The sequence below is a fragment of the Quercus robur genome, chromosome 2, assembly GCF_932294415.1.
Source record: "Quercus robur chromosome 2, dhQueRobu3.1, whole genome shotgun sequence".
NCBI lineage: Eukaryota > Viridiplantae > Streptophyta > Magnoliopsida > Fagales > Fagaceae > Quercus > Quercus robur.
Window position 1 is genome coordinate 28,386,452 of NC_065535.1, and position 12,186 is coordinate 28,398,637.

A 12,186-nucleotide genomic window follows, 5' to 3' on the forward strand; every position below is an offset into this window, starting at 1 on the left:
GTGCTCACAAAGCTTTGCAAGATTTGAAGGTCAAAAGGCAGAGAATTCTTTCTTCTTCAGCTGTGCCTGTTATTTCTCCAGATGGCTCCCTGTTGGCCGGCCTTATTTTTTAGCTTTTTCCCTCTCCATTTTTTAGATTCGTATAAACAATTTGGGGTTGTATAAGTTTCTATTTTTTTTAACACTACTTTTTTTTCCCACATAGATCTGTGTTTGTGTTTCAAGACTGCTTCTAATTTCTTTCAATAGCATGTGGATTTGCTTTTCTCTTTGATACATTGCTTTTCTCTTTTTCTTACTGAGTCCTGGGCCATGGTTCCTACAAGCTTCACTGTAGGTCCTGAATCAGGTACCCAGTGGTTACTTTGTTGTGCAAGTACTGAACTAGGTACATTTGGTATCCTCTCCCTTATATATATATATATATATATATATATATATATATATATATATATTTTATAGATATGGTCCCAGTTCATGAACTTGACAAATCCCCTTTTTGTCAAGTGCTAGGCTAGGTATCCTGGCCATTTACTTTTGCCTGTGATCCTAGACCATGCGCTTGAAACTATCTGTGGGGAATTTGGAATCATCTGCAAGGTGGATCCTGGGTCATGTGTCAAAAGGTATTATATATTTTTTTTTCTTGTCTTGACCCAGATATCTTTCCTTAATTCTATCCAAACCCAGACTTTGCAATATTTAAGATTCAAAGGTTGAAGGAAAAAGAACTTCATTAAAATATGGTCATCATTTAAGGAACACAGGAAATATCATTAAAGATAGTATGGATCACAGAGTGTCATTCTATCATAGGTTCCTGAACAAAATCATTTAGATAAGAATTCATAACAAAAGCAAAGAAACGATAAAAGAAAAACACTTAACGAGTTGTGAAGTTGGCAAAAGGATCCTGGCATGCTGAGACCCCTTCTTCCTTATGCATAGTATTATTTCAGCCATTTCCCGTTTATGGGTTCTGTCAGGACTGTCCCATCCTCTTTTGTAAGGTAGTAATACCCACTTTCATAGGTTGTCCTGATGATGTAGGGTCCTTCCCATTTTAGGGCAAATTTTGAGGGCCCCATTAGGTTCCTCCTTACGTGTTCCGCCATCCTTAGTACCAACTGCCCTTCAGTGAAAGTTCTTGGGCGTATTGCTTGTGCATATGCTCTAGTCATTCTTTGCTGGTACCTCTAGCTTCTCTTTTTGGCTAGTTCTCTTTCTTCTTCTACCCCTTCCAGATCTGCCAATCTCCTTTCATTGTTTGTGTTCTTGGTTTTTTCTTGGCTTTCTTCAACGACCACTCTTGATGTAGGAATAACTAATTCCATAAGGCTGATAGCTTATGTTCCATAGACTAGGGAAAATGGCGAAAATCCCATGACTGTTTTTACAGAGCTCCTACATGCCTAAAGTACATCTGCCAAATGGTCACTCTATTTCCCTCCATACTCATGCTTCATTTTTTAAGGATCTTCAGCATCACCCTATTAATGGCCTTAGCTTGGCCATTTTCTTGTGGGTAGTATGGGGTGGACCTTCCATGTTTGATGTAATATGCCTCAGTTAACCCCTTCATGTCTTTGTTTATGAATGGGGTCCCGTTGTCACTGATCAATCTCCTGGGGATCCCGAACCTTGTAATAATGTGGTCTCGAACGAAATTTACTACGGCTGCTCCAGTGGCTTTCTTCAAAGGGATGGCCTCTACCCATTTTGTAAAGTACTCTGTGGCTGCTAAGATCCATATGTAACCATTGGATGGAAGGTTTATAGGCCCTATGAGATCGAGCCCCCAAGTGTGAAAAGGCCATGGTGTCATCATATCCTGCAACACATTTGGGTGAGTATGGATCGCATCTCCAAGAGCTTGACAGGCGTGGCAGGTTTTAACTAGCTCCTCGGCATCCCTTTTCATCGTTGGCCAATAATATCCCAACAGTAATAACTGCTTATAGAGCCTTCTTTTTCCCAAGTGACTCCCACAGTCACCGGAATGGACTTCCCTGACTACTTCTCTAGCTTCCTTTGGCCCCAGGCATCTTAGGGGATCCCCATTGTATCCCCTTTTGAATAAGATCCCGTTCTGCAAGAAATACTTGTCTGAAAGTTTCTTGAGCTGGTGGGCTAGTGTCCTGTCAATTGGCAGGATCCCTTGAGCCAAGTATTCCATGAAGGAAATTCTCCAATCTTCTGCAACAAACACATCATAGCTTTCTTCTTTATCTATCGAGAGCCGACACTCTTGACATTTTTCCTGTATAGTTGCTGCCTCTTTGTTCATATTTGGCCAGTAGTATCCCATGCGTTACATTCTTCTATATAGGCTGATCTTTTCTACGATCCCACAAGCTTGGGTATGTAATTCTTCCAGCTTCAGCTTTCCTTCCTTCTCGTTGATACACTTGGATAGGATTCCCCCTGGTAGCCTTCTATACAATTCCCCTTCTATCAGAGTGTAATCTTTCAATTCTTTGATGTTCCTTCCAGGTTCTTCCTTTTTCATTTTTTCTTTAACTTCACTCCTCCAATCCCACTGCTTGGACTCTCCGGACTACATCCCTTGAAGGATCCTTACAATAGAATGTTCCTACTTTCCTATCCTTACCAGCGTGTCCCTTCCTTTGAATGGTGTTTGGGATCCCAGGGTGGTGAGCGCATCAGTAAACTTGTTTTCACTTCTTTGAGTGTACTCTATTTTAAAGGTTTGGAATTCTAGCTCCAGCCTTTGCGTCCAAGTCTTGTAGACTGCTAAACTTTGTTCTCATAACTTAAAGTCACCTTTCACCTGGGAAACTACAAGATTGGAGTCTCCCAACACTCTCATATGCTTTACTCCTATACTGAGTGCTATAGTCAGCTCGGTTAAGTATGCCTCATATTCAGCTGCGTTATTAGAGCATGAAAAACCAAGCTTGAAAGACAAGGTATGGTGTTCCCATTCTCACAGCTTAGTACGATTCCTACTCCATTTGAAGTTGTTGTAGCTGACCCGTCGAATCTTATTGTTCATTTCTTTCCTGGGATCTCTGTTACTGTCACCTCACTAGGGATTTCTTCACTCAGTGGGCTTTCTTCCTTTCCTAGGAATTGATCCAACAGATCTGCTATGGCTTGGCTTTTGACAGCCTTGGGGGTTCTGATGCCTATGTCATATTGAGAAAGCAGGACTAGCCATTGTGCTATCCTTCCCGTGAGAAGGGACTGGTGTAGGAGTGCCTTTATGGGGCGGGACTTAGTCACCAAAAGGATTTGGTGAGCTGAGAAATACCTTTTCAACATCTGGGACGCGTAGATGATTACTAGGCAAGCTTCCTCTATTCTGGGGTACCTGGTCTCGGTGTCTTTGAGCGTCCTGCTTACGTAATAAACAAGCTACTCGTTCCCATGGTCATCTTCCTATGCTAGCAAAGCTCCTATTGCCTAGGAGTTTGATGCTAAGTACAGTAACAGAGGTCGCCTATGCACTGGTGCTTGGAGGGTGGGGAAATAATTCATGATGTGTTGAATCCTCTAGAAAGCCTCCTATTGTTCCGTTCCCCAAGTGAACTCAGTTCCCTTTTTCAACAGTTTGGATAAACTCGTCGTAATTGAAGCTAATCTAGGCACGAATCTCCTAACATAGGAGACCCTTCCTAGGAAGCTTTTGAGCTCCCTCACAATAGTCGGTCTTTTCATTGTGGCGATGGCTGTGGCCTTGGTTGGATCTACACTTATGCCTTTGTGATGTACCAGAAACCCAAGGAACTTTCCAGCAGACACCCTGAAGGCACATTTCATGGGGTTCATGCGTAGTTTGTACTTCTTACATCTTTCAAAAACTTGCTCAAGTACCCGAAGGTGTCCTGTTCTAGTCTTTGATTTGACCACAATGTCATCTACATAATCTTCCATCCTCATGTATCATGTCATGAAAGATAGCTGTCATGGTTCGCTGGTACGTAGCCCCCGCATTTTTTAGGCCAAAGGGCATTATAGTATAATAAAAGTTTCCGATTGGAGTTCTGAATGCCGTTTTCTTCGCATCTTTAGCAGCCATGCGAATTTGGTTGTACACACTGTACCCATCCATAAACGAGAACATAGAGCTTCCTGTAGCTGAATCTATAAGGAGGTCGATATTGGGCAGGGGGAACTCATCTTTTAGGCAAGCCTTGTTCATGTTGCGAAAGTCCACACAACAACGGATCTGACTATTTTTCTTTTTCATAGGTACTATGTTGGAAAGCCATTTGGGGTGCTGGATGGGTTTGATAAAACCAGCTGTTAGCAGCTTTTTGACTTCTTGAATTATCTGAGTTTCTACCTTGGTGTGAAAGACCATAGCCGGCTGAACTACTGGTTTTATTCCTGGGTCCACATTAAGAGAATGAATTACCAATCCCGGGTCTAAACCAAGCATTTCATCATAGGTCCATGCGAACACATTTCTGTATTTCTGGAGTAAGGCCACCAATTGTTCCCTTTCTTGTGCCATCAGTTGACTACTAATAAAGACAGGCTTCTAGGATCCCAGCTCGGTTCTCAAATTTATTTACTTTAATTCTTCCTCAGGCTGAATATGGGCTTCCTTGACTGGTTCTTCTGGGATTTCTTCTTGGGCCATCATGCAACTTGGTGGTCCGGGACCTTTCTGTGTGATGCATTCAGGTCCCGCGCACCTTCACAAACGATAAATCAACCTTCCTCCGGGTTTCCGCACCACCACACACTCTCGGGATCCTGAAAAGCTGAGCTCCCTTTTTTGTCTTTTTCTTTCTAGAAGGTTTCTTAGGTCACGGGTGCCCTTTCCTCCTTCTTCTTCTTCCAAGATAGGTGCCCCTAGAGTACCTAATGCGGGGCTCTCATCATCTAGCTCTAACTCATCGTAAAACATTGTTTCTGCAAAATTCACTTCTCCCTGGCTGAAAGGGTTACGGTTGGCAGGGATCCTCACGAGCCTCCCATTCAATCTCCCTTTAATGCATTGATGGTACGTAGATGGAATAATGCGGTGTTTATAGAGCCATGGGCATCCCAACAATACATGATAAGATACCTCTGCATTAATTACATGAAACCTTGTCAGGGCCACTATTGGTCCTACCCTCAAGGCCAGTTGCACGTACCCTTCAGTTGATTCCACCGATCCCCCAAATCCTGTTATCTCCATGGGAGCCCCCAGGGTCCTTCTGTTAACCAGGCCTACGGCTTCTAGGGTACTCAAGGCTATGAGGTTGAGTAATACCCCTGTGTCCACCAATGCTCTTCTGATTTGGACACCATTTATGGTAACCATTAGATAAAGGGGCCTACGGTGGTCTGGATGCTCAACCTTCATGTCCTTGTCGGTGAAAGTTACTGCATTGATTGTCTCTAGGAAAACTTGACTAGCATGTGACTCTGCTGTGAAGCATTCCATTCCCGAATCTGCTGTTATACTCATGAGCGACTCTATGGCCACCCTTCTTGCTTCTGGTCCAAATCCCAGTTGGTTGAATAGTGACCTAAACTTGGGATTCTTCTGGAGGGTCCTGACTGTGCTTGGGTGGAAGGATCCTTCGGATTCTCCTGCTTCCGCCGGGTTCCCGTGGATTACTACCACTACCATCCCTTTCCCTTTGTGGTTAGGCAAGGGGTTTCTCTGCACTCTGGCTCCTTCTGAGTGAGTTCCAGGGTTCCTTATCTTAGCTTTTTGTGGAAGAGTTTACGGAGGGTCCAGCAATCCTTGGTGGAATGCTTGACATAATTATGGATCCTGCAAAACAAAGGGTTCTTCCTTTCTTCTTCAGTTGACGGCCTGGACACAGTAAATGGCCTAACAACTCCATCTCCGATCCATTTATCCAAGACATGGTTTAACTCCTCAGCTGTGCATGGGATCACTAGTGGTTCCTCGAATACCTTCTCGTCAGGCCTCTTTCTTTTCTCTCTCACTGATGCTGTCATGGCTTGGGATACTGGCATTCTTTTTGTCCTCATAGTCTGTGCTGTCCTTCTAGTTCTCTGTAACAGGTCAGCAAACTGTGCGATGCATAGATTTTCGAGGTTGAGCCTGTAATCAAAAAGCATGTTGGATATACAGGTTTCTACGAGCTCCTTTTCTTCGTGGTCCCCATAGCAATCTAGGGACACATCTTCAAATCTTTTAATGAACTGGACGGGATCCTCTCCAGGTCTTTGCCTTACCATCTGAAGGTTTTGGAAAGTGATTTTGTCCTCACCAGGGTAATACTTAGCACAGAACCTCTCCATCATTTCATCCCAGGTTTTGATGGACCCGGGTCTCAGCATGGTGTACCAAATGTATGCTCTATCCACTAGGGATTTAGCAAATTCTCTTAGACATAGTTCTCTGTCTCCTGTATAGGGGCCCATAGTGTGAATGAACCTACTCACGTGCTCCACATCGCTTCCATTTCTTCCGTCAAAAGGATGGAACTTTGGGGGTTCATACCCCTTGGGATATGACTTGCCAAGAAGTTCTGGAGGGAATGGGGGATCCCGAGAGAATTGCTTAGGGATCCTCAAAAGCTTTTCCCTTTCTTGCTCCAGGAGAGCACTGACATTTGCCAGTGTTAAGTACTGGGGGTTGATTCTCCCTCCCACTACTGACCCTCATTCTGGTTGAATTCTGTCTTGGTTACCAACAGGGGGACATTGTCCCTGATTTCCTGTGTCCTGCCTTCTTTGAGAAGGCAAACTTCTTGCTCCAGATTCTTCAACATTGCTGTCATCCGAGCCATGGGATCCAGTTCCTGCCTTACGTGCCTTTGTCCTGACACAATCTGCTGCTCTACCAGGGGTACCTCGCCTCTCTGTTTGGAAGCTACCTCGTTTTCTCCCATAAGCTCAGAGGTCGCAGGTGGCACATTAGTACCTTTGCTGTTCCTTTGTCTTGGAGGCATGCTTTGCAAAGGGATTTCTTCTTCCCACTTCTTTACCCAGTCCCCAGCGGAGTCGCCAAAATGTGAGGGTGTTTTTTCTCTAGCACTCAGGCCCAAGGATCCTGGGCCGAATAGTTGTAGTTTGGTGGACTGGGCTTTGATTCACCGCAGCTAAAAGACTGTTTAAGAATCAAGTGGTGCACAGGGCACACTTCCTACAATACATATAAATTAACAAACAAAGATATTTGTACTAAACAACAATCAAAATAGCGAAGTAATGCAGAAAACAAAACAGTAAGAAACGCAAGATAATGGTTAGGGATCCTCAAATCAGTAAAGAATATTTCATTAGATTTTTCTTTATTATGATTACAGTGTGCTCACTAAGACGTGATACAAGGTTCAAGCAAGCTCAAAAATTACAGTCTTAGATGGTTATTCAAATCTCTAAAACTTGCAAAGTTTGATTCTTTTTAAATCCGAGTATGTGCTATAGTGGCTTTTTCTAGGATACCGGAAAGTAATTTTACTAGTTTTTCTCTAAGTTTTCTTCTCGGCAGAACTTTCTCAATGATTCTCTCCTCCAAAAATTTCCTCCTCTTACTTCACAATCCTTCCCCCCTTTTTATAGTGTTATTCTGGAGTTCCCGGGGAACTATTGATTCCCCTGCTTTGCCCCATCGGTACCAGAGTATGTGTTGTGTCTATCGCCCAGAAGGTTCAGTTTCCCTGTTCTTCATTCTTTCCTTCCATTTAGTTTTGTTTCTTTGAAAGTCCATGGCTGACTACCTATTTCTGAGTATGCTGAGGTCACGTTCTTCACGGTCCAGCTTTTGGCCGTCCTTCTTCTTTATCTTTTTTCTCAAATAGGCGGAATCCCACTCTGCCGGTTTGAAAGTCTTTCGCTGCTACTCCCTCTTTTGTACTTCTTCATTCTGGTTCCCCGAGGTGCTACCCACTTGCGCTATGAGAAGTCGCTGAGTTTTTCTCTTCTTTTTCTTGCTGGGTCACTTGACACTTGAGAGGGACGTGCCCTTCTCCTCTGTTTCTTGTGTTCCTTTTTTTTTTCTTTTGAACTGTCTTAATCTTTTCTTGAGTGTATTTACACGCTTGGGGGATCTCGAGCCTTTTGGCAGTCTCTGAGGATCCTGGCTCAGTTTTCTTCTTCAATCCTCTAACATGGGCTTCTTTTCTTTTTCCTTTCTTCTTTTCTCATAAGTTTCTGGGCTTGCCCTTTTTCTTCTTGATATTTTTTGGGCTTTAAGCCTCTTGGGCTTACCATTTCTTCTCTTTTCTGTGGCTCCCTGCGCTTATTTCTTTGGGCCTAGGTACTGTGACTTTTTAGACCTCAACAGTGGGTAAGCTTGCAATTTTTCGAAGCTATTTGCAACACTTCATTGATAGATTCATTGTGATCTTCCAAAAATTGTAGAAGTTCAAGAAAATTTCCTTTATCACTTGAACCTTGAGATTCATTGTGGCCACGAAAAGCTAATCTCCGGCATAAAAGGAATCTTATGCAATCAACTATTGCATTTAATTGAACCCGATAATCAAGTTTATCTTTATTTGATTGTTTAACCAAAACACTTTGAATGTGTTGCTTTTCCTTCATTAGATCTTCACTCTTCTTGACAACTTGGTTATGAGCACTATTAACTCCTCCAACATGGGAATCTAACTTCACAAGTTGATTCCAAAGTTTGAATCCCTTCATTACAAAAGTCTCACCTCCTCCTTGCTTACCAACATCTTGCCGCCTAAATAGGTAGCAATAAAAAGAAAATGATGCATCCTTGTTTATACTATATTCCAACCACTTTCTATTTACATACCATTCGGATCTAAATCAATGGGGCTTTTCTAAAAAATATGATACAGGGTAATCATGAAGAACAGGTTGACAAGGGCCTTTTGTTAAATAATGTCTTCTTATTTCATCATGATTATTAGGATGATAAGATGATATCTTTTGTCGTAGCCCAGGACCTGAAGGAAGATTTTCTAAGTTAAAGTCAACACAAATTCGCTTAGAAGATGAAGATGAATCTTGTACAGGAAATGAATCTTGCACAGGAGATGAATCTTGCATAGGAAATGAATCTTGGGTATGTGGTTTTCTTATCAAATATTTGTCTATAATTCTAGCAAAATAATAAACAATAAACTATAAGTTCATTTGAAGTATTAATAAAATTATTAATTATTGTTGTTTAGTTGTTTCATTAATTTGTTTGTCTTTTATAAACTATAATTTGTTATGTTGTTGTTTCATTAATTATAAAATTATTAATTATTATTTAGCTTATCATAATTTAATTTATTTGTCTTTTATAATGTATTGGTTAATTATACAGCTTTAATTATTGTTGTTTAGCGTAATAATAAACTATATTGCTTTAATTTGTTTGTCATTAATTATACTGTTTTAATTTGTTATATTGTTTAGTCCCTTGTGCACATTACACTAAAAGAGCCGGACATTACACATCTCATGTGCAGCATAATAATTAAGGCAGTGTAATGTGTAGCACATTACACTGCTTTAATTATTGTTTACCTGACACCATGTGCCCATCAGCCCATCTACCCCTACCCCACTCAACAGACAAGCACAAGCCTCATGCCTAATGCCCCAATCACAATAGCCAGCTGCCAATTAGAAAATTTCACAATCACAAATCACAATACACATTACACTAAAAGACAATTAATATCTCATCAACACCAACACACACTGACCAACACCAATGGATAAGATAAAGCCAAATTCAAAAAGACAAAAAACAGGCAAAAAGCAAAATATAAATAAAGCTCATTCATTTGGCCAGCCAATCACAGAGAGAGAGAGAGAGAGAGAGAGAGAGAGAGAGAGAGAGAGAGAGAGAGTTACTGAGTTAGACTAGAATAAAGAGAGAGAGACATTCATTAATTTAGTTTTCATTTCAGACTTTCAATGAGATAAAGAGAGAAAGACTAAGAGACTAAGAGAGAGTCAGAGAGAAAAAGAGAGAGAAATACCTTGAGGGAGGGAGCACCGAGCACCGAGCACCGAGCACTAGAGCAAAGCGATCTGCGATGAGGGGCAAGCGACGAGTGACGACAACGAGGGGCGAGCGAGCGACGACGAGGACGAGGAGCGAGCTACGGCGATGACGAGCGAGTATTGGGGTTTTTTTGGTTTGGTTTTGGTTTGCTCTGTATTAGGATTTTTTTTTTTTTTTTTGATAAACACCTCTATATGACTGTATTGGAGTTTGTTTTGCTTTTGCTCTGTATAGACTGTATTGGGGTTTGGTTTTCTCTGCCAGCGACGTGACCGTGGGTTAATTTCTGATTCTCTGTGTTTTTTTTTTTTTTTTTTTTTTTTTTTTTTTTTTTTCGGAGAATCCGTGGGTGGGTTTAGGGTTTGCCACCTGTGTAATCTGTTGGGCTCGCCATGGGCTTGGCTTTGTTACAATTTTTTTTTTTTTTTTGCTTGAAAGTTGAATAGATAATTTATTTATTTATTTAATTTGAGGGTGTTCCTAATTTTTTGATTGAGGGTGTTCCTAATATAGATTAAATATAATTTTTTTTTTTAATTTTTTTCAGGTCAGGGTGTTCCTGGGAACACCCTGAGCTGTACGTGGCGTTGCCATTGTGCAAAGGATATTATTAATCAAAACCCCATCACTAACACCCCAAACCAAATTTCAATTTAGGTTCTTCATAAAGGAAGGACTGTAACTGAGGAAATAGGTAAATTTGTGAAATTGCGGGCTGTATTGATCCCCTTTAGAGTGTGTTTGTTTGGAGGTGAAATAGGGTAGATGGAAAACTTTGGAGAGAAAATGGGAAGGAAAACCTTTTTGGAATGTGTTTGGTTGGGTGGGGAGAAGGAAAATAAATAGTGAGACCCGAGTGTTTTATTCCAGGACCCATCAAAAAGTTTTCTCCCCAAAATTGAGAGAAAACTGAAAGGATAAAATGAGGCTGCTTAATGGACAAAAATGCCCATGTGCACTTGCACATGGACAATTCGTCCAGTTCCTTTCTTTTCTTTTTTTCTTTTTTTTTTCTTTTCCCTTTCCTAGACGTTGCCTTTTTTTTTTTTTTTTTTTTTTTTTTTTTATATTGTTTTTTTTTTTCTGTGTTATGGGCGTGATAGTTGTTTTGTTTTTCTTCTTCTTCTTCTTCTTCATTTTTTTTTTTTTGTTTTTTGTTTAACTAGACTTTTGTTTTTGGATATGATTTTTATTTTTAATAAATTGGGTGATTGCTTCTTCATTTTTTGGTTGTTTGTCACATTTTTGTTTTAATTGGTCATCATTTTTTAACAAGGGTGTATGAGTAAATTTATACAAACTCACTTTTTCCATCCCTCAACTTTTCCACTCCCAACCAAACAAAAAGGAGAGAAATTAAAATCTTTTCTATCCTCTCACTTTTCCATCCTCCAATTATTTTCTATCCTCCCACTTTTCCACTCTTCCAACCAAACGAAGCCTTAAGGAAAAAATAAAACAGTCAATTATTCATTATGGATGTGCGTATTTATTACTGTTGTGTGTGTGCACGTATGTGTTGTCGTTGTTTTTTTCTTTTCATATTTGTATAAAGCTTGATTTTAATTTGTGGGGGAAAAAACCAACAACAAAAGCTATTTGGGTATTTTGGGTTTTGGGAGTGGAGTTATTAAGGGTGCCCATAAAAATGGATACGGGATGTATCAAGGTGTTATTTCATAATGACTAGTTTTAGTACTTAAAATTAAGTGTCTACTTAGGGAGTGTTTGGATATTGCTTATTTGCTGAAAACTGAAAATTTATTACTGAAAACACAGTAATAAAATAATTTTTAAAGGTGTGAATAGTGCCGTGGGACCCAAAAATACATTGGTATGCACGTTTTTGCATTTTTGCCTAGGTAGTGAACAGTGCCGAGGACCCAGCCAAAAACAAAGCGTGCAATCCAAACACACACTTGGTTGGGGTAAAAATTGAAGGATGTAAAACATAAGAGAAAAAAGCAGAGAGAAAATTCATGTTTTTTATTGCTTGGTTCGCAATAAATAGAGTGCAAAATAGATTTCTCAAATATTTTTTACTTAAACCCACCAAATATTTATCTCTTTAGATTGGAGAAAAAATAAGAAGGAAAGGTGAGCTCATTTTTATCCACAAATACAATTATTTGTCTTATTTATACTTTTTTTCCTCATCTTATCTAAAGCTGCCAACTAGCAACCTAACAACACTTTTTTCACCTTTTTTTTAAAAAAAAAATTTATTATCTAAAGTGTGAGATCTTTTTAACTAATTTTGTTAATCA